Below are 27,380 nucleotides of genomic sequence, written 5' to 3'. Positions count from 1 at the left end.
CTTTGACCATAGTATTCTTCTCCACAGATTAGGAAATGTAGTAGGAATTAAGGGGACAGCCCTCTCCTGGCCCAAATCCTATTTGACCGATCGGTATCAGTATGTAGACTTAAATGGTGATTATTCTGCATGTTCTCTAGTGGAGTTTGGTGTTCCACAGGGTTTAGTTTTAGGCCCACTGCTTTTTTCCCTTTACATGCTTCCTGCGGGCAACATAATCCGTAAGCATGGTATTAGTTTTTACTGTTATGCTGACGACACACAGTTATACATCTCAGCAAAACCTGATGAAATAAACCAGATGAATAGAGTTAAGCAATGTGTGCAGGACATAAGAATTTGGATGCTAATTGACTTCCTTCTGCTTAACCAAGATAAGACAGAAGTTCTAGGTCATAGGACCGCATTCAGCTAGAAGTAAGATTCTAGATCACTCTGTAAATTTAGATGGCCTTTCTGTTTCATCGAGTGCAACAGTAAAAGACCTCGGTGTGATTATAGATTCCAGTCTTTCATTTGAAGCTCATGTAGATAATATTACCAGGATAGCATTCTTTTACCTCAGAAATATTGCCAAGATAAGAAATATATTGTCGCTAAACGATGCAGAAAAACTAGTTCATGCTTTTATCACCTCTAGGTTGGACTATTGTAATGCCCTACTGTCTGGTTGTTCAACTAGGTGCATAAACAAGCTTCAGCTAGTCCAGAATGCAGCAGCGAGAGTCCTCACTAAAACTAGAAGATACGTGCACATCACGCCTATCTTATCTTCACTTCATTGGCTCCCTGTGAAATTTTGCATTGATTTTAAAACACTACTTTTGACATATAAAGCATTAAATGGTCTCGTGCCACGGTATCTGGGTGAGCTGATAGTGTCTTACGATCCGCCATGTCTACTTCAATCAAAGGATGCAGGCTGCTTATCAATACCACGTATTATGAAAACTACAGCTGGGGGCAGAGCTTTTTCTTACAAAGCCCCAAAGTTATGGAATAGTCTTCCAAATAATGTTCGGGACTCAGACACAGTCTCAGTGTTTAAGTCCAGGCTAAAAACCTATTTATTTAATTAAGCATTTTTATAAATAGATTAGCCTTAGGTAAAGGAGCAGATCTGGGGGACTCATGGACGTAGAGTATTATGGTGAACTGGTATGTTTAGATGCTGTCTTCCCCACTCTCATTAATCACTCAGGTTTGTTGACGGTGAGGTGATTGGTTGCTTTCATCTCAGGGAGCCCTCATGTCTGTGTTTCCTTCTGGCTTTCCCTTTTAGTTATGCTGTTATAAGTTAGTCCTGCCGAAGTCTCTGCTTGCACTCTACAGTAAATATAGATTCACATTATACATTATGTGACTGTGACTATACCTAACTTATCTCTCCTCTTCTGCTCTCTCTCCCGTTCCTTCTCTTCCCTCTCTCCCCCTCTCTCTCTTTCCCTCTCTTTGTCGAGCTACACATGTCATTCCTGCTGCCATTGAACCAGACTCCCTCTGCCCTCCGGACCTGTCTGATCCATCCTGGTGCCCCGCTTCTGGTCAGAGATCTCGTCGCATGGATGCCCTGTGTGTCTCTTTGGGATGCCTCTCGTGTTTGGGGATGGTTCTCGCTACCTAGAAGACGGTTCTGGCCTCGACTGGTGTTGGCAGCTGTTTCTCTGAGGACTTGACAATTCGATAGTTCATACAGGTACCTGAGTTTTCAATAACTAACTGGACTCCATATTAACATTAATTAACATCAACTGTTATGCTGAACTGCCTGCCAACTAACACACAGTATGAATGCAGATCAATTCCTGCTCTGTTTCACCCAGATGAGGATGGGTTCCCTGTTGAGTCTGGTTCCCCTCAAGGTTTCTTCCTACTGATATCTCAGGGAGTTTTTCCTTGCACTGTCGCCCTCGGCTTGCTCACCAGGGACTATTTGACCATTTTGATTCATACACATTCAAATTCCATACATACTTAAATAATAATTTTGATTGTGTAAAACTGCTTTGGGACAATGGCAATTGTTAAAAGCACTATAGAAATAAAATTGAATTGAATTGTACATAAATCGCCAGGGCGGACTGCGCTTGCACCACTTGAACAAGCTAGCGCACTAGGTTCTGCTTTAGGCACAGGACAAGTTCTTGTCCCTCAGGGCGATTTACATGAATGTGGGAGCAGACTTACTGTCCAGACAAGCTGTGACACACAGGGAATGGAGACTCCACCCCGAAGTAGTCAGTCAGATCTGGGAAAGATTCTTTATAGAAGAGGTGGACCTCTTTGCCTCCCCTGGGTCTGGACACGATGGCCCATATGTGGCCCTAATTACGCCTTTATGCGTTTCCTCCGTTAGCTCTGCTCCCGGGAGTCCTGGCGAGGGTCTGTCAACAGCGTTTGTACCTCTTATTGATAGCGCCCATAGTGTGGTTCTCATATATAATATCTCTCCTCGATGGCTTACCATGGGTGATTCCAGTGAGGAGGGATCTTCTGTCTCAGGCGCAGGGGACAATATTTCATCCCCGGGCCGAGCTTTAAAACTTTCACGTCTGGCCTCTGAGCGGAATCAACTGAGTCAAGCTGGTCTTCCAGCCAGCGTAATTAAAACTATTCTAAGTGCTAGGGCTCCCTCCACTAGAAGAGCTTATGCCCGCAAATGGAATGTATTTAAAAGTTGGTTCATGACAAAATATGTAGACCCAGTCCACTGCCGAATTGCTTCAGTGCTGGAGTTTCTGCAGGAAAAGTTGTCCTTGGGCTTGTGCCCTAGTACTCTCAGAACACACAGATCTGGCCTTTAAAAACGCAGGTTTTCGGAAAAGGGATCCCATGACTTGCGCTGTGAAAATGCCCTTCATTACCTGTAGGGGGCAGTCGTGTTTCAGTCTAAAGTATTGTGTGTCTACTGAAGCCGAAAAATGTTATGTCTCTTAGGCGCCCATTGACAGCAAGCGACAGAGCTCATAAACGTGTCAAGCTCAAACTGATATGTATTTATTCTTCATTTTCATTCAGAATTATTATTATTATTAGTAGTAGTTCTCCGAATTTATTATTATTATTATTATTGTAACGCACCCGCGCGTGTGTGCAAAAAGACTACAAAGATGTAGGATGTGTTAGCCTATAACATTAACATATTGTGGCGTTTTATCGCCGGGAAGGATGGTGGAGAGACGAGTGAGCTTCCTTGCTGCCCAATGCAAATGGCTGGGAGTAATTTATTTAGCATCTCACAATAAGTCACACAACCACACATTCAACACAGATCCACAAGACACACTTCTAACTCACACACACACACCCTGGCCGAAACCACTACCCCAAACACCTTTCCTCGACAGGGTGAACACCTAACAACCCCTCCCGCAAAGCATGATGGTTACTAGTCCCAAAACCCCGCCCACGCCACACTGCCCCCACCCGAGCTGTGACCGTCCCCGGTCACGATGGCGAACTCAGTCCTGAAAGCGTGACGGTGGTCGGCGCTGGCGTTGTGAACGCCGGGGTCTTTTTGCGGGGGAAGGAGGGCCGCTACCCTCTCCCTGAGGCGGACCGGCCTCCACAGAGTTCGAGGTCCCGCTGGCGTTGGGCTGGTAGGGCGCGAGGCGATCCCGGTGGAGCACGAAAACTCGTGCCCGCCCTGCCAACCGCACCCGGTAGATGACATCGGAGAGCCGAGCTGGCTGTGAGTGTCCACGCCCATTCGCCCCATAGGTGCCCCCACCCAAAAGTCTTGCAGCGGTGCCTGCGAGCGCTGGGTGGGTCCCTTCTGCCTGGCGATGAGCGGTTCACAGTTCCACAACCCGTGGGAAACAGTGGAGCCGGTGTCCACGAGCGCCCGCAGTAAGACGCCGTCCGTCACACAGTCGATGTAAAGCCCCGCGGGGCTCCCCAACCGTCCACCCGGCGCTAGTTTAGCGGCTGCTGGTGTACGCTGTCCCTCAGGCCTGAGGACGTTGAAGCGGTAGTCCGGCTGTCCCTCAGGCCTGAGAACGTTGCAGTGGTAGTCCGGCGGTCCCTGTCCCCGGCTAGGTTCACCTACCAAGCGCCACTGAGCTGCGGGCGGTCGCTCGGCTCTTTCGCCGTGATGTGCCGCCATTATGGGCTCAGCGCGCTCAACCTCGCGCAGCACCTCCTTAAGGTCACCCGCGCCGTCGCCTCGCCGCGAAACGTCGGAGAGCTGCTCGTTGCCTAGCCGCGACGGGTAGCCCTGTTTCCGGCTAGGTTCACGAACCGAGCGCCACTTAGCTGCGGGCGCTCGCTCGGCTCTTCCGCCGCGATGTGCCGCCGATATGGGCTCAGCGCGCTCGGCCTCGCGCAGCGGCAGGTCGCTTTGCCGGCTAACGGCGCACGGAGCTGTATCTTGCTCCGCGCTAGCTCCGCCAGGAAAGGTCCTCCTTTGTGCGCTCGAACCCGTTATTCTCCATCCCACTTCTGACACCAATGTAGCGTTTTTACGCCGGGAAGGATGGTGGAGAGACAAGTGAGCTTATTTGCTGCCCAATGCAATGGCTGGGAGTACTTTATTAAGCACACAGCATGTAAGGCATGAGCAGCACCTTCACTCAGGAGCCTACATCCAATTCAGCATCAGCCTGAACTGGAGCACATTTCACACGTCACACCCCCTCACACACAACAGGGCCGAAGCCACTGACCAAAACACCTTTCCCCAACATGGTGAACACACCGACATCCCCGCAAGGCATGCTGGTCGCCAGCCGCCGCCCCACCCACGCCACAATATTGTTTTTATGCGTTTTAAACATAGATGGGCACTGGTGGCTCAGTGGTAGGTGATTCGCCTGCCTTGCGGAAGGCCCGGGTTTGATTCCCAGCCAGTGCTCAAAATGCCGGTGTTATGCGCTAAAATGCCACGATATAGCCATTACATTATCAAGTTATGCTTCAGTACCAAATGCATGTTTGCAATTGAGACTTTTTTTCTTAAGCTATGAAACACATTAGCACTCACCTCACAGTTGCTATAATTTAATGATTATCATAAGCAAAAGGTGTAAAACAAAGGATTCAACGTTTATTACATTTTCACCCAGAGCGGGATTCGAACCAGAGTCTGGACGATTTTATACTATTATTTAAGCAACGCCACACCACGTGGAAAGCGGAAAAAATGCTTCAATTTCATTGGCTGTCACTGAGTGTCAGCTATTCACGACTGGCCCCCACGGAACGCAGAATCCCCGGGCTTTGACTGCGCTTTCTCCATTCGTTATTGCCAGGGGCGGACTGAGACCAAAAAGTGGCCCTGGACTTCCACTACAAGGGTGACAAATATGCAAAGAAAAAATAAATCAGGAAGGGGCAAATCCTTTTTTTTTTATGACACTGCACATGTAGTCAGATTGTTCCACTGGGATTAAATTGTGCCAGGTGGAGTTTGGAAGCACTTTGAAAATCATACTCACTTCACTGATATGAATAACTTTGAATGATGAATGCTTTTTACATTTAGATTTGGGCATTTGGCAGACGCTCTTATCCAGAGCGACTTACAATTTTTACCTCATTATACATCTGAGCAGTTGAGAGTTAAGGGCCTTGCTCAAGGGCCCAACAGTGGCAACTTGGTGGTTGTGGGGTTTGAACCTGGGATCTTCCGAACCGTAATCCAATGCCTTAACCACTAATAAGAGACAATGCAAAGAATATTTTCTAACAGCATGTAAATGATACATTTTGGCAGTATTGTCTTGCATCTTTTGAAATACATAAATAAATTTAAAAAATCACAATACTGACAAAATGTCTAATTTTGCTGTCAAACTGTTTTTAAGCCTCCTGGCTCTCTGTATGACTGGTGCTACTGGACACTGAAAATATTGTAGTTTTATATGTTGTTTGACTTATTATTCTTTCCTTTGTTTTACAAATATGACCCAATATATGTTCAGTGAAACTTTGTTTTACGTTTTTGTATTGTGTTATATTTTTATAGTAAGTAGTTTTCAAAATTAATCTCCACTTTAATGAGCCAGTGTATTATGATGTGGGATGTGGTGCGCTGCTGGATCCAGCCTCACTGTCCCTGACCTGTTATAGGCAGAATCTGTTCATTTAAATCATTTCACAGCATTTACCTTTAAAGCTTTTTCTTATTTTCGCGTAACCTTTTCTTCTTCCTCCTTTTTATTCATGGAAATTATTATTAATTTGCTCAGAAAATTCTCAGGTGCGGGAGAGAGTCCGGGAAGCAATTCAGTGTAAAACCGCCACTGCCTATTCTCCACCACATCACGTACTTCCCGGACCTTGGACTAAACTCTGCGCCTTGCTTTTATAATGTGAAGCAAGCCCGAGATCATATTAACGTTAATTATCGCCAGCCGGAACGAATAAGCGGCCCCGTCTCTTTGCCGCCTATTTAGGAAGCCTACGGAGTGAGCGAGTAGCAATAGTAGATTTGGGCGCACACCCATCACAGGCGCACGCTGTGACAGATCATCATAATATGATCAAAAATTATATCAAAAATTTTTTAATAGTAAATAATGACCCCCGTTGCGCTGTACCACTGCTGGCAAAACCTTATGAAATACAAGTTAAACATTAAACGAATTTACAAAACATTATGCATGCGGTTAAGCGCTGATTCTACATAAAGTAGGAAAGTAAAGAGGAGCAGTGGCGGACTGGCCATCTGGAGCACCAGGAGTTTTCCCGGTGGGCCGCTGGCCAATGTGGGCCAGCCCAGTCAGTATTATATGTATATATGTATATAATAATATATATGTATATTAAAAAAAAAATGACGGAAACCATAATACCATGCATCTCTTTTCAACGCATATGGATGCGCAAGTGCGCCGCCGACAAAGAGTGCGTGTTTATGTTACCGCGGATCCCAGTGGAACAATCTGACTACATGTGCAGTGCCATGAAAAAGTATTTGCCCCTTTCTCATTTTTTCCTTTGCATATTTGTCACACTTGTGTAGGTGGAATTTCAAAAACACTTTATGAGGAAAAGACAAATTGCCCTTTTTGATTAAAAACAATGCAATTTATGGTTTCATAAGATAAATATCAATTTCTTCCATTCCAAGGATTAAAAACACTAATTAATTACACAAATTTAAATCACTGAAACTCTCCAAAAGAGCCTTAGATTCAAGAGGTTTTTAAAGTGGGGAGAAGTGCATTTCAGTTTCTCGGAATGTATACTGTAGGTGAGAACAGCTGAGGAGGGTGAATAATTTGTATTTGAATGTTGTCTGGCATTGTAAAGCACTATAGTGACACTAAAAGAACAACCCAGGATTAATAGGAATTATTATACTGCATAAATATTATTTATCACAAAAAAATTCCTTGCGCTTGGGAAAACTATGCGTACGGTTGAGGGCTGATTAGACTATAGGAAATTAAAGCGGAGGGTTTTTATTTAGACTATAGTACATCTACATCTACTTCTAGGCGTGCCAGCTGCCACTTTTTAGTTAGAAGTTTTCAATACAAATCTTATAATGCCCACATGACATGACGGAATAAGGCACGGCTGGTGATGATCCTGAGCTTGCACCCCGCGCAAGTATAAAATACTTGGGGTTTGTTGGGTTACAGTGGATTTTACTATGCGGTGTGAGTGCGACGGCCATCCGTCCGCTCGCGCTGACTCTGCTCTCCGCGGATGGCCGGACCGGCCCCTCCCACCTCTCGCTCCTTTAAAGTCCCTGGGGCGCGTTCCATTTGCCCCGCTTGCATGCCGCACTTCCGCGTTTTTGCACGCGCGTTGCATACACAGCGCGTAGTAAAATCCACTGTTTAGCAAGGATAGCTCACCAGCCGTGCCTAATTCCGTGGTCCCGCTGCTTCGCATGTCTGAAGGGGAGGCCGCCTAACTAGTGAGCGAGGAGCGATATTGATTTAAGCGCACGCCGTGACAGACTGAAAAAACTGTTGTCAGATTAATGTGCAAAAACTATATAATAAAACTATATAAGACTACATGGCCTTAATAAGACTCAACTGTTATTTAAGCTATAAAAACTTGTTTAAAAGCAAATAAGGTGCGCTGTTATGTATTGTTTTTGGTGAACTTGAGCGCGTCAGAAAATGAACTCAAACGTTGTTTTAAATAGTCAGAGTCAGTCTGCTTGCTGTTTTCCCGACGGATTCATAATCATTAGTCTATATCTGCCAGTGCGCTCTGAAAAACTTCATGCATGCGGCTGAGTGCTGATTTAGACTACGGAGTAAATTAAAGTGGAGGATTGCGATGCCGAATTGAAGTCCTGAGCCCAAACCTCATTTAAATTAAATTAACAAATATTATAAGTAAAAAACAATAGCCCACGTTTAGAAACCGTTTATAAATTCTTTCCGACATGAGTTGGCCTGGTGTTATGCGCAGAGCGCCGGGAGATTTCCTGAAGCTCTGAAATCGCTGGGGCATTTTTTCTAAATAGATGCTATCTATAACTGATGGAGGTTTTGAGCTGTATACACACGCATTCCTGCCTAAACAACTCTTAAAACTACACCTGTGACACAATAACAGTAATATTTCAAACAGTCTGCAGGCTGATATTTGGAGAAACGAAAGAATAATGAATAAACCAGTTGTTGGGTCAAAATAACCCAACCAGGTGTTCATTTGTAAACTACATCTCATATGAGCCAACATGATGTTTAACCCAACAATGTGTTTAAAGTACCTAAAATAATCCAGAACGTAAATAAAAATAAACAGACACAGAAATACGCTATATAACAGTCACTATTATATTTACTGCAACGAGCGAAAATGTGACTTTGTCACTTAGTTAAAATGCAACTGATTTATTTTGGCCGCTGACGTTTTTACACGGCGGTGAGCGCGACGGTAATAACCATTCCAATTGAGTAACTACTATACATAACCGCTATTTCAGCCTGCCATGTTCTGATTGATGGGGTTTCTGTGGGAAGGCACCCTTTAGTTGCCTGTTTCATTCGTGGAGCTAAACGGTTGAGGCCACCCACTAGAGTCTCTTCTTGGGATTGATCTATCGTGCACGAAGGTCTGATTGACACCCCTTTCGAACCACTAGAGTCAGCGCCTGTTAGGCTTTTGGCCCTTAAGATGTTTTTTCTGATGGCCATTACCTCTCTGATGAGAATTGGAGATCTGCACGCCTTGTCAGTCTCCCCATCCTGCCTAGACTTTGCTCCTGGGCTAGTCAAGGCCATTTTGCATCCTCACCCGAACTATCTTCCAAAAAGTTCCATTCTCAACTATGCACCCTGTTGTTCTTGAAGCTTTCTGTACTCTGCCTTTTACAGCCCCGGAGCAGGAGAGACTTCACTTACTGTGTCCAGTACGTGCTCTTTAGATTTACATCCACCGCAACAGCCAGTGGTGTAAGTCAAAACAGCTTTTTATATGCTATGGGGGCCGCAACCGGGAGGCGGCCACCACTACACAGACCTTGTCACACTGGGTGAGAGATGCTATTGCCCTCTCCTATGAGGCGTGTGGGCTCACTTCGCTTCTAGAAATCAGGGCTCATTCGACCAGGAGGATCGCCTCATCTATTGCGTTTGCAAGAGGTATTCCCTTGCAGCAGGTGTGTGACGCGTCAGGTTGGTCCTCTCCGCAAACATTTGTTAGATTTTATAGTATGAATTCATGCTACTCCGGGCTCACGGGTCCTCGACCTTTGTGTGTACACCCTACACAACCTTGGGGGTCCAGACACTTGCAGTGCGGCGTTGTTGGTATTCTCGTTCCCATAGCGTTTTCACGCAGCATCGAGTGTAGCTTTTGAAAGGGAACGGCTCAGGTTACTTTGCCCCAACCCTGTTTCCTGAAAAAGCAGGAACGAGATGCTGTGCTCCAATGCCGCACTGCCTGGACGGCCCTTCAGACAAAATTGATCTAAGGAATGTTTCCGGTTCACTCCTATTTATAACCTGCAGGTGCGTCTCATCAGATGACGTCACCTGACTGACGTTATATAAGCCAAAATTTTTCGTGTTTGATACACACATGCTTTACAACCGGCAACACGAAAAGCGTCTCGTTCCCGCTTTTTCAGGAAACAGGGTTACAGCAAAATAACCCGAGACGTTTTGATGCCAAGCGTCACATGATCACAACTGAGCCAATGTTTCCTCTCTCTCGCGCACTGCAGAATTGTGGGTGATCGTCTCCCATGCTCAGTCTCAGCGCGCGTGCATCACTCATATCCATGTGCGCATGTACTGTGTACTGTAAAACTGTGACAGTGTGTGTGCATGAAAAGCAAAAGCAAGTGTCATTAGGAAGGTTAAAGATCAATTTTCTTTCTCTATGTCAGACTGCACTTTGTCGCTAGTGTTCGTCATTAAACAGTGTGCCCCTCCCCTCCTACTTTTGCCTCCACACACACACACAGGTCACAGGTTTTCAGGTTTTATTTTTATTTTACAGCAGTGATTCCGTTAGTGTGTGCGCGCATTCGAGTGTCATTAGAGATGTTTCTTGTTAATAATTGTGTGTGTGTGTGTGTGTGTGTGTCGTCCCACAAAGTAGCCCCCTCAAATAAGAGAAGAGGAAAGAGGGGGAAGGAGTCGTTGCTCGTCTTACTTTAGCTTCACACACACGCACAAACATACACAGCACATACGCACACACATATACATAGCGCATGCACGCACGAACACTAACGGAAACACTTATCTGTTGAGATTTATTTTCTACTTTTTTCAAAGGTAAAATTAAGGTTGCAGGTTAATTTGTTTTATTTTTACTTTCTGTTTTGTATTAAGTATTTTTATAAATTTTTTGGGGGGTTGTGGAACAAATGATTTGAGTTTTCATTATTTCTTAAGGGGGAAATACGCTTTGATAGAAGAGCTTTTTAATATACAAGCATGCTTGCAGTGATGCTCCTGGGCTGCCAGTGATCTAGACCCTCTCTGCTCTCCGAACCTGTCTGGCCTCTGCACTGGTCATTCTGGTTTCCCCGCTTCTGGTTGGAGATCTTGTTGCATTGAGACCCATGTGGTCTGCTTGGGTTGTCTAATGACTAATTGACTATAGTCACCCAACAGTTCAGGACCAAAATTCCTACAAACAGGTTCATACCTGTCCCTTCAGTAACAAAAGTGGACTCCATATTAACTTCAAGTCTCTTTCTTTTATACTGAATTTATAGTCTCCTAACACTCAGTATAACTGCAGATTAATCCCTGCTATCCATTATCACCCAAATGAGACCTGCGTTTAGTCGCCCCTGGCTTGCTCACCAGGGACAATCTCATCATTTTGATTAATGCTGTGTGATGTTTGCTGTTATTTGCTGCCTGTTCATCTTGTATTAAGGTAACGATCCCAAGGCCACCATCCTAGCCACACACACACACACACACACACACACACAGTATGTATATATTAGTTCTGTCAATAGATTTGACAAACAAAGTTGATATCTCGAAAATGAGACCGGCACTGCATGTGCTGGCTGGGGAGTATGGGGTTAGTAGGGATCGAACCCAGATACTCAAATTGGAAAATCAACAACCTAGAGCCATAGCCACCCAAGCCACCTCTCCCACGTCTTACAAATATCCATCTAGAAGTTTTTTTTAAAAGAAACTAGCTGTTCAGCACACCTGATCATGTTTCCTTAATCATCTTATTATCCGCAGTAAACGTACATATATATCACACACAGCCGGGTAATGAATGCGTTTTATATATATATACTGTATATATTAGGTGATTTAGTAATGCTGCATCAGATGACCTGTCCTTCACAGTTATCCCATCTAAATTTAATTGATATAGTTTGGGATTAGCTGGACCAGAGATTGGAGAACATTGAACAAGTTTGTGTTGATTACATAATTGTAACTAAATAATTTATTATTCCATAATTACAACTTCTGACTGGTACAGTATATGTGTATAAATATACAGTACATGCACGCGCACACACACACACACACACACACACACACATGCACAGAAGGAGACACTAAATGATTATACATCCACATCCACACACACATAGATTTATATACACAGATGGTACTCAAGCAGTATTCTAGTTTTACCGCCGCGATTCACGGCGGCAGCATTTGGGTTTGTGCGTTTGCTGGCTTTTACTGCTGAGTGGCACTATATAACTCTAGACCGACGCCTCAGGCATCAGTTTATTCTGTTAAGGATTAATGAGCCGCAGCTCCTTTAGAGCTGCAGGTAGTAGCAGATAACATCAAGTGAAACATTAAAGTTAAACGAATTCATAATCAAAGTACTAAAATTACAGTAAATTAAATTAAATTAAATTAAATCTTATTAGGATGAACTTTAAGCAAAGTAAACGTTAACACAGTGAGCATCCTGAGCGGCCGCATCACTGTCTGGTTTGGGAATTGTGCCATATCGGACCGCAAGACCCTACAGCGGATAGTGAGGACAGCGGAGAAGATTATCGGGGTCTCTCTCCCCTCTATTGAAGACATCTACACCACACGCTGCATCCACAAAGCCACCAGCATTGTGGCTAATCGGACACACCCCTCTCACACACACTTCACACTCCTGCCATCTGGAAAAAGGTACCGAAGCATTCAGGCACTCACATCCACACTTTGCAGTAGCTTTTTTCCACAAGCCATCCGTCTTCTCAACAAAAAGGGACTGGACTGATAAACACATACACGCACACACATTATCACTCAGCTTAACTCAACTACCTCAAAACATTGAGACTGGACTGACTAATCAACACAAGCGCAAACACACTGACCTACACTACCAAACTATTGTACACATCAACCTGAAAATGCTCTTTTTTTGCACAATATTCATTACTGGACTACTTTTTGCACTAAAATCTTAAATTCTTCTTAATTCTGAAATGTTTACTGGTTCTGCACTACCTCAACTCATCACCACAAAGTATTATGTTATGTTGTGTTTGTCACACCGTCACTTTGTTGCTCGTTTGCACATTTGCACGTGCACATTATGTTGTCCATTGTCTCTGGGTTAGGTAGTTATTTCTTTTGTTAATTTATGTTGTTAATTTATGTTGTTAAAATTTATGTTGTCAGGTCAATCTGTCTTGTCTCCGCTAGCCAGCTAACTAGGCCTCTTAGTTAGCTAGTTTTAGCTCTTCTGTTAATTTATGTTGTAAATTTATGTTGCATGTAGCACTAAAAATAAAAAAATAAAAATAATCCTGCAACTACTTTTAGGTGTGCCAGCTGCTTTTTTTTATTTTGGTTTTTTTTTTCAATAAAAATCTTATAATGCCCACTTGACATCAAATTTTACCCATTTTAAAATATTTTTCTATGTATATTAACTATTTAAACCATTAAACTATTTAGTTTACTATTTTAACTATTATTTTTTCACTTACTTTAAAATAAATTTAAGAGCAAGAACAATTCAACTTTTTTATATTATCAATTAAATGTGGCCTAAAAAAAAAAAAAAATGTTTTTTTCAAAAATTTTAAATATGAGGACTCGTACATCAATTTGACATGACAAAAACAGTATGCTGGAGAAACTCCCAGGTTGGAAGACACTGCTTTGTGTAGGTAACATTAAAGACAAAAAAAACTTTTAAATAAACATCATATCCACCAAAGAGTCTGTAACGCAAAGTACAGGATGCGTCACACAGCCGCAATATATTATTCTATAACCGTATTATACCAAAGAAGATTAGAAATACCCAAAATAAAATACCTTCACTCTTTTTTTTTTTTTTGGAGTTAATATTTTTTATTGGAAATTCAATTATGAAAACAAACAAATGCAATGATTCCAGAGTTAGTGTGGGAAAGTTATAATTTAAAAGGGGGAAAAAGCACACAAAATGAATAAGTGAATCACAGATTAAAGAAATGTAAACACATAAATACATACAAAAAAGGGGGGGTTAGTGTTACACACATGGCTACAATATACATAAAAACTAATCAAGTTGTCGATTCTTTAACAAAGTCTATAGCAGCAGTCCAGTTACCTTCACTGTTTTAATAATTACAGACACATTGAGCCAGCGGCAGTTTTCAAAAAAAATTTCCGCGGTGAGGCTGCATTAGGCGGGTACATGAGGCATGTACATGGGCATTGCCAAATCTCCGACAAAGCTAGGGCATTTTTTTCTAAATAGACACTATGTTTAATAACCGATGAAGCTTTTGATCTAAACACACATGCATTTTTGCCTAAACAACTCTTAAAACTACATTTTGTGACACAAGAACAGTAATATTTTGAACATTTTGCAGGCTGTTTGGAAAAACTAGAGAATAAAGAATAAAACAGTTGTTGGGTCAAAATAACCCAACCGGGTGTTTACAGAAAGAACCTAGCATTTTTAGAGTGTATTCTAGTAGAGTTAGAGTTTTAGATTTAGAGTTATTCTAATGTTCTATTCTGAAAGTCTATTTTTCCAGTTATTTCTATATTTAAAGTTTGATGTCTTGAAATGAAACATTTAAAAAAAAAATAATAACAATAAACCGATACAAATAGAGGCTATATAACAGGTAATTCTGTGTACAAATAAAATTGTTAGCTAGTGAACTTATCTGTCTAAACAACATTTAACCAATTTTTTAAAACTTATTATTGTACAATAAATGTCAATAGACCTGGTACTGATTTTTCATGTTTGTTGTATAAAGTTATTTTGGCCGTTGCCATTTTGCTGCGACAGAGAGCGCAGCAAAAATAGACATTCCTCTTAACTATTGTAACCATTGTACACAGTACATATATGTGTGACTATGCTTCTTTTATTGCATTCAAGCACATCTGTCTTTGTACTATGCGTGTTCCAATAGCCTGGAATAAGCTGCCAGATCTAGCACTAAATCAATCCAAGCACAGTCACATATTGCAGATAGAGTAAGCAAGCGAGGGGCAGAGAGTGCATTTATACCCTGCATTGGTCACTACTGAGTGTCTATGAGCTATTTCAATACTGAAATGGCCATACTCTTTTACCTGGAAAATATATGAAGCAGTGTTTATTTCTGGGTTTTAATACTAGAAACTTTAAATTTCTAGGCCCAACTATTTAATTACTTAACCATCTTGACTAAAAAATATTAATATTAAGGCTAGTCAAAAACAGATCTAAACCATTTAGATCTCATTGCAATGAATTACCATGCAACATGAAAAACTAAGGCACATTTTTAACTTTACTTGCATTACTTGCATGTTCTCTGTGATAGTTATACTTGTATTAAAAGGTAAAAACAAATCCTAAGTTTTTCCTTGCTTTGTCCTAGTTATGCCCTTACCCTGAGATAAATCCTGCTCTGCACAAGCCCTATCCTAGTTTTCATTCCAAGATCTGTTCAGTGCCCATGCTGAGTCCCAATCCAAGTCCCAGTCCAGGTCTTACACCATACCTCACACAAATAGTCTGTTTGCACTCTTTTTGAGCCATATCATAGCCCTAAAATTTGCAGAACCAAAGGGGAGTGGGGAGTGGCTTCAAAAACACTGCTTACGAATTAGGGTTCTGCCAGAGTTTACTCTCCATGTGGCATGCATCAGTAGTTGAAGTTGTAAGTTGTGATTTATTTAAACTCTGGTTTTGCTTTCAGAATCCTTTGAGAAAATGGGTACAGTGGAACCTTGGATTGTGAGCATTATTCGTTTAGGAAACGTGCTTGTAAATCAAAACACTGTATATCAAAAATCAAAGCAAATTACTCCATACAAAACTCAGCTTATTTCTTTCACAACCCAAGAAATAAATACATAAAAATAATTAATACAAAATCTAAAGAAAAATAAAACAAATTAACCTGCACTAAAAAATAAATCCAGGCAAATAATTGTTACTATTAGTGGTTGTGTGCTGTGAATGACACCCCTCCGCTTTCCCATCTAGTCTACACAATAACCCTTCCTCCTCTCTTAATTGAGAGGGGGAGGACTACTGTGAAGGATGACTTTCACACACACACACACACACACACACACACAAACACAAACACAAACACAGAAACACTGTTTAATTGGGAAAAAAAACCAAGAAATCTCTCTAATGACAATCAAATGCACACACACTAACATAATCACTGCTGTAAAGTAAAAATAAAACAGATTAACTTGCACTTTACATTTTGAAAAGAATTGCGACTGAGCAGTGTTTCCATTCGAGAGTGTGTGTATGAGTGTGTGTGAGAAGGCGAGAGGAAGAGGGGAGGGGTACGGTCTCTAATGACTTGCCTGCACACACTTAACGGAATAAGTGCAGGCTGAGAAAGAGCAAGAGAGAGAACGAAAATGGATCTTTAACCTCTCTAATGAGATTTGCTTTACACGCGATCACACGTTATAATAAACGTGCGCTTGAAAGGACGACTTTCACGCACACTTACATTGTACAAATACAAAATAAAAGATGCTTTACACACACACAGGTGGTCATAGTGTTATAGTAAACAGTACATGTGCGCACGATGTGGATTATACCAGTGAAAGACTGAGCATGGGAGACGATTACCTACAATACCACAGCACAAAAGAGAGAAAAATCATTGTCTCAGTTGTGATCACATGATGCTCGGCAACAAAACAAGAAGCACATCTGTGCCACATGATATTTGGTATTCGTAAACTAAGACTTGCTCGTTTTTTCAAGTCAAAATTTATTGAAAATTTTTGCTCGGAACACTTGCAAACCGGGTACCTCACAATCCAAGGTTCCACTGTATAACAATTAAAAGTTATTATGCTCAATAGGAGACATAATACACAGCCAATAAAAACACGAATAGAGATCACTTATACACTTGATGAAGTGGCATGGTAAAAAAAAAAAAATCAACATTAAAAATCATAACTATGTCTAATACACACAATGTGACGAGAACATACAGGACTGGGGCTAAACAGCTATATGGCCATGAGAAAACATATTTCTAGGGAAAATGCATAAAAAATAAACTTCAGAGTAAAAAAGGCCATGTGGACCGATGAGTCCCCTATTTCAGTGTCAGGGTTAAAAGGGAAGCATATCAGGTAACGCAATTATGCATAATGCCCACTGCAAAGCAAACCCGGGGATGGTGTCATTACCATTGGTTACATCAATTGGTCAGATCTAGCTACGTTATGCGGCAATAAAATGAAGTCAGCTGATGACCTGTATGTATGGAATGACCAGATTATCATATCAATGGAGTTTATTTTTTCCCTGATGGCAGAGGTGTATTCCAGAAAGAGTAATTCTGGAAGCATGTGGAATAATTTTTACACATGAACCACATTAAGTGCTACAATTATGGCTGAATGTGATCTACTGAAATCTTAGTGTGAGTCTCAATGAAGCACATACATGTGTATAGAGATGCTTTAATTGTTTTGTAACCAATGGTGGCTTACGTCAACTGCATGCATTTTCCCAACGGAAATACCACAATAGCTTGTCAAGCTATGTGAAAGTATTTTCCGCAGAAGATGTTACTTAAATACGTTTTCTTTGGCAAATAGAAACTGACTTTCAGGTCTGTAAAAAGTCTGACTTTGAGGTTTGAAAGGGGTAAGAAAGTGGCCCAATATATTTAGTTATTTATTTGATAAACCTTGCGTGTACAGTGGTACCTTAGCATACAAATGTAATCCGTTCCCGGGATGAGTTCTTAAGGGTAATGTTTGTATTACAAAACACATTTTCCCATAGAAAATAATGTAAATGCAGATAATCCGTTCCAGCCACCCAAATATATTACCAGTGTTACAAATTCTCAACATTATAATTATATTTTTTGCATATAAAAACAATCAAATTGTTAGAAAAGACATGTAAATGAAGAATGAAATAAACACACATTAAACCAAACTTATTACACATTAACAAACCCCATAATACGGACTGCTTTAAAAAACGAAACTGAAAGTGGCCCCCCCTTTCTTCTTGTTACTCTCCTTGATAATATGTAGAGCAGCCACATAATGTCTTATACAGGGCTGTAAATGCTTTCTTTCTCTTTGCCGATACATCAAAACCATTGACACGGTATCACAGGACAGTGTTTTTCCATCATCATGCTTCCAGATTGTTTCTTAAACCGGTAAGGTAAGGCCTATGCAAGTATACAGGACTTGGGACTGTACATCTATCCACATACACACCAAAATATAGTTATAAATAGTCAGATTTTGTGTACTGCATAGTCTTTTTGAATGTTACTCATTTGGGTTTGGTATACTGAGTGTGGTTTGTGTGTCTTTCATGTTCTTGAGTTTTATTAACACCATCAGATGAGATAAAAGTCCTGTGTTGGTGTAATCTCAAATAATAAGCACAAGCATCACAAACATTCTTGGGACGTATGGTGCTAAATCTTGCACAAACTGAAAAAAAAAAAAAAAGAAAAAAGAAAACAAAACACAAGATAATATGTACACTTGCTTCGCTTGGCTTTCCACTAATGCGAACAAATCTGCTACCGAATGTATGTGCAGCTGGAAACTACAGGGACCGGCTTGATCGCTCGTTTGCCGAAGCTTGCTTTGCATGGGGAAGCAAAATTCTGCCAAAACTTTGTTAAAAATTCAAAAGTTTGCATGCCGAGTGTCTTATATATACCCCTTGAGAACTGTGAAAAACTACAAGCATACAAGCCACTAGATATGTAATGTATGACTATGTTAACTTATACCACAATATAGGATCAGAATTTAGCATCTGATATATAGAATTTTATAACCGTTCTGTATGTGGAGTATGGCATAATCATCAAACCTGAAAACTACGTCTGAAAACTAGGTATTATTTTTTATTGTTTAAATTGCTAGTCCAATTTAAATAAATATCCAATTAGTTATTGCAGTTCTGGTATATTTAGCAGATGTCAGACAAAATGATAAAGCAAGTGTTAGTTTCAAGCCGCAAACACGCTTAATAGCCTGCAGCCAAAGACGTCGTCGGTTGTCATGATATAACTGAAATCCTGGAAAACTCCCTCCAGTGGAATATCAATTGCACAATAGACAGTGGCAAATTTGGGCACCTCTAGAATGTGAACAGTTAAAATGGTGAAAAGATTTCCAAAAGGCATCAAGTTACAGATGACACATTCTCTTAAATTTTTTATATTATAATAATAAAAAAAAAATTAGTAATATTTTTTTATTACTCTCCTAAATGTGTGTGTGTGTGTGTGTGTGTGTGTGTGTGTGTGTGAAATTCAAATAAGAGAGAAGAAAGGTTTATGTGTAAAATAAGACAGGGGAGACAGGAGGGGCTAAAAGTAAGACTTTCCTCTTACTTTAGCTTCACACAAATACACATACATACACACAGCACTTGCACGCATATACGGAAACACTTATCTGTTAGGATTTATTTTTACTTTTTAGTGCAAATTAATTTAGTATATTTTTACTTTATATTTTGTATTAATTATTTTTATGTATTTATTTTTGGGGGCTGTAGAGAAGTTTCCATTATTTTTTATGGGAAAATTTGCTTGATTTACAAGTGTTTTGAAATACGAGCCCACTTCCGGGAACGAATTATGCTCTTAATCCAAGGTTCCGCTGTACACACTAATCATTACATGATTATTTTTATGACTTCTGCATTATTGGGTCAGTAATAATAATGATAATAATAAAAGACAGAAATCAGGAAAAAGACATGAAGACAGAAAACTGAAAGACGGTTTGGTAACCGCTACTGTCTTCTTCACCTTTGCCCTACAATTTTCTATTGGGTTTGAGTCTTTACATGACCCTGCCCATGGCCCCAGAAGCTAAATACCGTTAAATATTATTTACCGCTAAATAATGTTTTTCAGTTAATTAGAACAACTTTGGCCAGATAGACCAGATTCAATTAGGGAAATCACCTGGTTTTTACACAGGGAGGACTATAATAAATTGCAAATATTGCAATAAATCTTATACTTATCTAATACATTGTACATTAATACTTTTCGCCACCAGTTCATGAACTTGTCTTTCATAACTTGTCAGACAATTGTTTTTTATTTAAAATTATCTTAATATATTTGAAATGTATACAGTATATACTATTAAAAAGTACACTACACAATGTTTGGAAAGATGTACTATACTGTACCTTCTGACCAAAATAGGCTACTTCTGGTTAGATGCTAACTTCATCTTGTGCAACTTTGCACAATGACAAAGTTTAATCTAATCTAATCTAATCTAATCTAATTAATCACCTGTTTATTTGTGATTATTACAATGTTCAGAGAGAGTTACTGCTATTTTAGGTTAAATGTGTCATAAGAAACATAAAAAAATAATAATAAAAGTTTAATTTGCAATGCATCATTCACTAGTTTACTTCTACCAGTTTAAATTTTATTTGGGTACCACTTCGTTAGGTGACCACTGTAACTTTTCAGAAAAGCCAATGTCTGCTGGACAGGTTCATATAAACTACAATGGCAGCCAACAGACTTTATACCTCCTTTTTTCTGGCTTTAACGTAATCAGAAAATCCTCTTGGATGCATTTAGTTTATTCATGGCAGCTATAATATTGCAAAGCCCATAGTTTCACTTCACTGATCACTTGAAAGAGATGCGATTCTCTCCTTATTGATGGAATGTGGCTTATGTACAGTTGTGTTCAAAGTTGAAAAAAGTGAGTAAAGCTTCATATCCATATAATAACTTTTCATTTAAATCACACAAATTCATTGGACACCCTGCACAGGCCACACCTTTTCTATTAGATTAAGGTCTGGGGATTGGGCTGGCCACTCCATAACGCTAATCTTGTTGGTCTGGAACCAAGGTGCAGCTTGCTTACTGGTGTGTTCGGGGTAGTTGTCTTGTTGAAACACCCATTTCAAGGGCATTTCCTCTTAGGCATAAGGCAACGTGACCTCTTGAAGTATTCTAATGTACTCAAATTGCTCCATAATCCCTAAAATGTGATAAATAGGCCCAACCCCATAGTACCAATAATCCCCATATCATGATGCTTGAGCCTCCATGCTTCACTGTCTTTACAGTGTACTGTGGCAGGAATTCAGTATTTGGGGGTCAAAGAATCAAAGAACGCTGTTATTCTGAACAGTGTCTTGAATGACTCATTTTATTTTCAGAGAGAAATGCACAGAACAACTTTTTCTGCATTTATCCTTGGATTTTTTTTATCCTTCAATTTGTTTGACACCTGTTTTTCACAGAATAAATTACCTCTCTAATTGCTCTCTAACTGCCATTATTTTGAACACGCCCCTTTTTAATTAATGAATAAGCAGTTCACTGCATATCGTACTGTATGTGACAAATAAAATTTTAATTAATTCAATTACACAGAATCAGGTGCATGAAAGTCATGACTGTTGGGTCTGTTGTTTTCTATTACTCTACTACACCTACAAGTAAAATATTTACCATGAAGAAATAAAATTTCTTTTAAAACCAATTATTGGTCTGTTTACTGATGTTGGACTGCTATTATTACTGCTATTATTTTCGTGGTTAGGTGTATCACTGGACACAGCAGGTAATCTTAGGGCTCTAGAACAGCATAGGTTCTCTAAGACAGTGGTACATGCTGGAGCTAATGATATACGCCTTCGTCAGTCAGAGGTTAGTAAGAATAACTTTACAGAGGTGTTTAAATTATCGAAGGCGATGTCCGCTGGTCCTATCCCAATAGGACTTAGCGACATAGCTTACAGCAGGTTATGGTAGCTGAACCACTGGATGTCCAGGTGGTGCTCTGAAAACAACGTGGGCTTCATAGACAATTGGAAGACCTTCGAGGGCAAAGCTGGCCTGTTAGGGCGAGACAGTGTCAATCCTGGAGTATAGCTCATAGTTTTAGAAGAGGCCTAGTTAATCAGTGACAATCCAGACCCCAGGCCAGGGAGCAGACAGACAGGCTGAACCAACCGTCTGCTAGCTGCATAGAGTCGTCACTCAGGGTTCATCATATTAAGACTGTGTCTGTTCCCCAAGCTAAGCAAAAATGTAGAAAGACTCAAAAAGTATGTTTTAGTAATTTAAACAATATAGATACCACAAACTCAAGTCACACTAAATGCGCAGCCGGCCCATCTAATCTGAAGCTAGAACTGTTAAATATTAGATCTCTCGCATCTAAAGCAGTTATAGTTAATGAAATTATCAAGGATCAGGAATTTAATATTCTCTGTTTAACTTAAACCTGAATTAAACAGGATGAGTATGTAGCTCTAAAAGAAGCTAGTCCTCCTGGATACAGCTACATACACCAGCCTCGGCTAACTGGTACACCACACGACCACACACATACTTTAAAACAAAGAGCTCGAAAATTAGCAAATGGCGTCAAATAAATTGTTAGTATTTTAAATAGCATGGAAGGAGAGAATCCTGAATTATAAAAAAGCAACATTATAAAAAAACAACATTGTGCAATAGAGAGGACTTTATGAACTTTTTTAATAATAAAATTGTAAATATCAGGCATAAAATTGAAGCTTTAAAAACCGGACAATGCAATTGATGCAGATATTAAACTAACTATGTCAGATCGGAACCTAGAATACTTTACTCCCCTTGAAGAGAATAAACTAATTTCACTCATCTCTACTGCAAATTCATCAACTTGTATATAAGATTCTATACCGACACATTTTTCTTAAACAGATAATTTACGCACTAACAGAACCCTTGTTGAGAATAATTAATTCCTCACTCAGCATTGGGTATGTTCCAAAATCTTTTAAATTAGCAGTTATTAAACCGATTATTAAGAAACCTGACCTCGACCGCTGTCAGCTGTCCAATTACAGGCCAAAATCAAACCTCCCCTTCATCTCCAAAATTCTCGAAAAGATAGTAGCGGAGTAGCTATGCTCATATCTACATAGAAATAGCATACATAAACATCAGTCAGGATTTAGGCCTCCTCACAGCACAGAAACAGCATTCATTAAAGTTGTACCTCCTATTGGCCTCTAATCAGTTTTGTGTAACTTTGCTTGTATTACTCGACCTCAGTGCAGCGTTTGACACTATTGATCTTGGTATTTTTTTTTTACAGATTAGAAAATGTAGTAGGAATTAGGGGTACAGCCCTCTCCTGGCTCAGATCCTATTTGATCCTATCCTACGTTATCAGTATGTAAACTTAAATGGTAATGCAACCACGGGGGGGCGCAATCCAGTGTCTTCTTGTGCCAGTCCCAAGTCTGGATAAATGCAGAGGGTTGTGTCAGGAAGGGCATCCGACGTAAAACATTTGCCAAATTAATGATGCGAATCAAGAATATAATTCCCATACCGGATCGGTCGTGGCCCGGGTTAACAACGACCGCCACTGGTGCTGTTGACCTACAGGGTGCTGGTGGAAATTGGGCTACTGTTGGTCGAAGAAGGAGAGGAGGAAGGCGTGTTGGTAAGCAGAGAGAAAAGAGTTTAGGAGTGATAGTAGGGACTTTGAATGTTGGGACCATGACAGGGAAGGGAAGAGAGTTAGTTGATATGATGCAGAGAAGAAAGGTTGATATACTGTGTGTCCAGGAGATCAGGTGGAAAGGTAGCAAGGCTAGAAGCTGAGGATCAGGGTTCAAATTGTTTTACCATGGTGTGGATAGGAAAAGAAATGGAGTAGGAGTTATCCTAAAAGAGGAGTTTGTAAGGAATGTTCTAGAGGTGAAGAGAGTATCAGATAGGGTGATGAGTCTGAGGCTGGAAATTAAAGGGATAATGTTCAATGTTGTTAGTGGTTATACCCCACAGGTAGGATGTGAGTTAAAAGAGAAGGAGAAATTCTGGAGTGAGTTAGATGAAGTGATGCAGAGCATCCCCAGAGGTGAAAGAGTAGTAATTGGTGCAGACTTCAATGGACATGTTGGGGAAGGGAGCAGAGGTGATGAAAATGTGATGGGCAGGTTTGGTCTTCAGGACAGGAATGTAAAAGGACAGATGGTGGTGGACTTTGCAAAGAGGATGGAAATGGCAGTAGTAAATACTTTCTTCCAGAAGAGGCAGGAACATAGGGTGACATATAAGAGTGGCGGCAGAAGCACTCAGGTCGAATACATCTTGTGTCGACGTTGTAACCTGAAAGAGATCAGTGACTGCAAAGTGTTGGTAGGGGAGAGTGTAGCCAGACAACACAGAATGGTGGTGTGTTAAATAACCCTGGTGGTGAGGAAGGCGAAGAGTACAAAGGCAGAGCAGAGGACAAAGTGGTGGAAGCTGAGAAAGGAAGAATGTTGTGAAGTCTTTAGGGAGGAGTTGAGACAGGCTATGGATGGTCAGGAGGTGCTTTCAGTTGACTGGACAACTACAGCCAATGTGCTCAGGGAGACAGGTAGGAGGGTACTTGGTGTATCATCAGGTAAGGGGAAAGTGGACAAGGAGACTTGGTGGTGGAATGAGGAAGTCCAGGAGTGTATACAGGAAAAGAGGCTAGCTAGGAAGAAGTAGGACACTGAGAGGACTGAAGAGAGTAGACAGGAGTACAGGGAGATGCAGAGTAAGGTGAAGGTAGAGGTGGCAAAGGCCAAACAAAGAGCATATGAGGACTTGTATGCTAGGCTAGACAGTAAGGAGGAAGAGGGGGATCTGTACAGGTTGGCAAGGCAGAGAGATAGAGATGGGAAGGATGTGCAGCAGGTTAGAGTGATTAAAGATAGAGATGGAAATGTACTGACAGATGCCAGGAGGGTGATGGGAAGATGGAAGGAGTACTTTAAGGAGTTGATGAATGAGGAAAACGAAAGAGAACAAAGAGTAGAAGAGGTGACTGTTGTGGAACAGGAAGTAGCAAATATTGGTAGAAGTGAGGTGAGAAGGGCGTTGAAGAGGATGAAGAGTGGAAAGGCTGTTGGTCCTGATGACATACCTGTGGAGGTATGGAAGTGCTTAGGAGAGGTGGCAGTTGAGTTTTTGACAAGTTTGTTTAACAAGATCTTGGAGAGTGAGAGGATTCCAGAGGAATGGAGGAGAAGTGTATTGGTGCCAATTTTTAAGAACAAGGGAGATGTGCAAAGCTGTGGCAATTGTAGAGGTATAAAGCTAATGAGCCAGACAATGAAGCTGTGGGAAAGAGTAGTGGAAGCTAGGTTAAGGGCAGAGGTGAGCATTTGTGAGCAGCAATATGGTTTTATGCCTAGAAAGAGTACATCAGATGCAGTATTTGCTTTGAGGATGCTGGCGGAGAAGTACAGAGAAGGTAACAGGGAGTTGCATTGTGTCTTTTTAGATTTAGAGAAAGCGTATGACAGGGTGCCAAGAGAGAAGCTGTGGTATTGTATGAGGAAGTCTGGAGTGGCAGAGAAGTATGTTAGAGTGGTGCAGGACATGTATGAGAGCTGTAAGACAGTGGTAAGATGTGCTGTAGGTGTGACAGAAGAGTTCAAGGTGGAGGTGGGTCTGCATCAAGGATCGGCTCTAAGCCCCTTCTTGGTTGCTCTGGTGATGGACAGGATGACAGATGAGGTAAGATAGGAGTCCCCATGGACTATGATGTTTGCAGATGACATTGTGCTCTGTAGCGAGAGCAAGGAACAGGTGGAGGAAAATTTGGAGAGGTGGAGGTATGCTCTGGAAAGCAGAGGAATGAAGGTTAGCCGCAGCAAGACGGAATACATGTGTGTAAATGAGAGGGACCCAGGAGGATCGGTGAGGCTACAGGGAGCAGAGGTAAAGAAGGTGCGGGATTTTAAGTACTTGGGGTCAACGGTCCAGAGCAACGGAGAGTGTGGAAAGGAGGTGAAGAGGCGAGTACAGGCAGGTTGGAATGGGTGGAGAAAAGTGTCAGGTGTGTTGTGCGATAAAAGAGTACCAGCGAGAATGAAAGGAAAGGTGTACAGGACAGTGGTGAGACCAGCGATGCTCTACAGCTTAGAGACAGTGGCGCTGAAAAAAAGACAGGAGGCAGAGTTGGAGGTAGCAGAGCTGAAGATTCTCTTTGGGAGTGACAAGGATGGATAGGATTAAGAATGAGTTTATCAAAGGGACAACCCACGTGAGATGTTTTGGAGATAAAGTCAGAGAGGCCAGATTGAGGTGGTTTGGAAATGTTCAAAGGAGAGATTGTGAATATATCGGTAGAAGGATGCTGAGGTTGGAACTGCCAGGCAGGAGGTCTAGAGGAAGACCAAAGAGGAGATTTATGGATGCAGTGAGAGAGGACATGAAGTTAGTTGGTGTGAGAGAAGAGGATGCAGAGGATAGGGTTAGATGGAGGCAGATGATTCGCTGTGGCGACCCCTAAAAGGCAACAGCAGAAAGACAAAGAAGAAGACGACTTAAATGGTGATTATTCTGCATGCTCTCTAGTGGAGTTTGGTGTTCCACAAGGTTCGGTTTTAGGCCCACTGCTTTTTTCCCTATACATGCTTCCTCTAGGCCACACAATCCGTAAACATGGTATTAGTTTTCATTTTTATGCACACAGTTATATGTCTCAGCAAAACCAGATGGGAAAAAACAGCATACTAAAGTTGAGCAATGTGTGTAGGACATAAGAGATTGGATGATAATTAACTTACTTCTGCTTAATCCTGATAAGACAGAAAATCTAGTCATAGGACCGCATTCAGCTAGAAGTAAGATTTTAGATCACACTGTAACTTTAGATGGCCTTTCTGTTCCATCGAGTGCAACAGTAAAAGACCTCTGTGTGATTATAGATTCCAGCCTTTTATTTGAAGCACATGTGGATAATATTACCAGGATAGCATTCTTTCAGCTCAGAAATATTGCCAAGATTTTATACTGTCGCTAATCGAAATATATCGAAAATATACTGTCGCTAAATGATGCAGAAAAACTAGTTCATGCGTTTATCACCTCTAGGTTGGACTATTGTAATGCCTTACTTTCTGGTTGTTCAACTAGATGCATAAACAAGCTTTAGCTAGTCCAGAATGCAGCAGCGAGAGTCCTTACTAGAGCCAGAAGATACGAGCACATCACACCTACCTTATCCTCACTTCATTAGCTCCCCGTGAAATTTTGCATTGATTTTAAAATTCTACTCTTGACATATAAGCATTAAATTGTCTCGCGCCGCATTATCTGAGCGAACTGCTAATGTCTTACGAACTGCCACACCTACTTCAATCAAAGGATGCAGGCTTCTTGTCAGTACCGTGTATTATGGAAACTACAACTGGGGCAGAGCTTTTTCTTACAAAGCCCCAAAATTATGGAATAGTCTTCCTAATAATGTTCGGGACTCAGACACAGTCTCATTGTTTAAGTCCAGGCTAAAAACCTATTTATTTAATCAAGCATTTTTATAAATAGATTTGTCTTGGGTAAATGGGCAGATTTGGGGAATTTGTGGATGTAGAGTATTATGGTGAACTGGTATGTTTACATGCCGTCTTCCCCACTCTCATTGATCACTCAGGTTTGTTGGCAGTGAGGTGATTGTTTGCTTTACATCTCAGGGAGCCTT

At 41.1% G+C, this 27,380-nt stretch overlaps 1 protein-coding gene across 2 annotated transcripts in view; it reads right to left on the bottom strand.

The window, feature by feature from the left end:
- gnal (guanine nucleotide binding protein (G protein), alpha activating activity polypeptide, olfactory type) overlaps positions 1 to 27,380 on the bottom strand; it is a 167,847-nt gene that overhangs the window by 74,376 nt on the left and 66,091 nt on the right. The gene's annotated exons all lie outside the window — the stretch shown is intronic.

The sequence above is a fragment of the Clarias gariepinus genome, chromosome 26 (assembly GCF_024256425.1).
Source record: "Clarias gariepinus isolate MV-2021 ecotype Netherlands chromosome 26, CGAR_prim_01v2, whole genome shotgun sequence".
NCBI classification, from domain to species: domain Eukaryota; kingdom Metazoa; phylum Chordata; class Actinopteri; order Siluriformes; family Clariidae; genus Clarias; species Clarias gariepinus.
The sequence above is the reverse complement of the archived record's forward strand: the minus strand, read 5'-3'. Positions and strand labels throughout refer to the sequence as shown.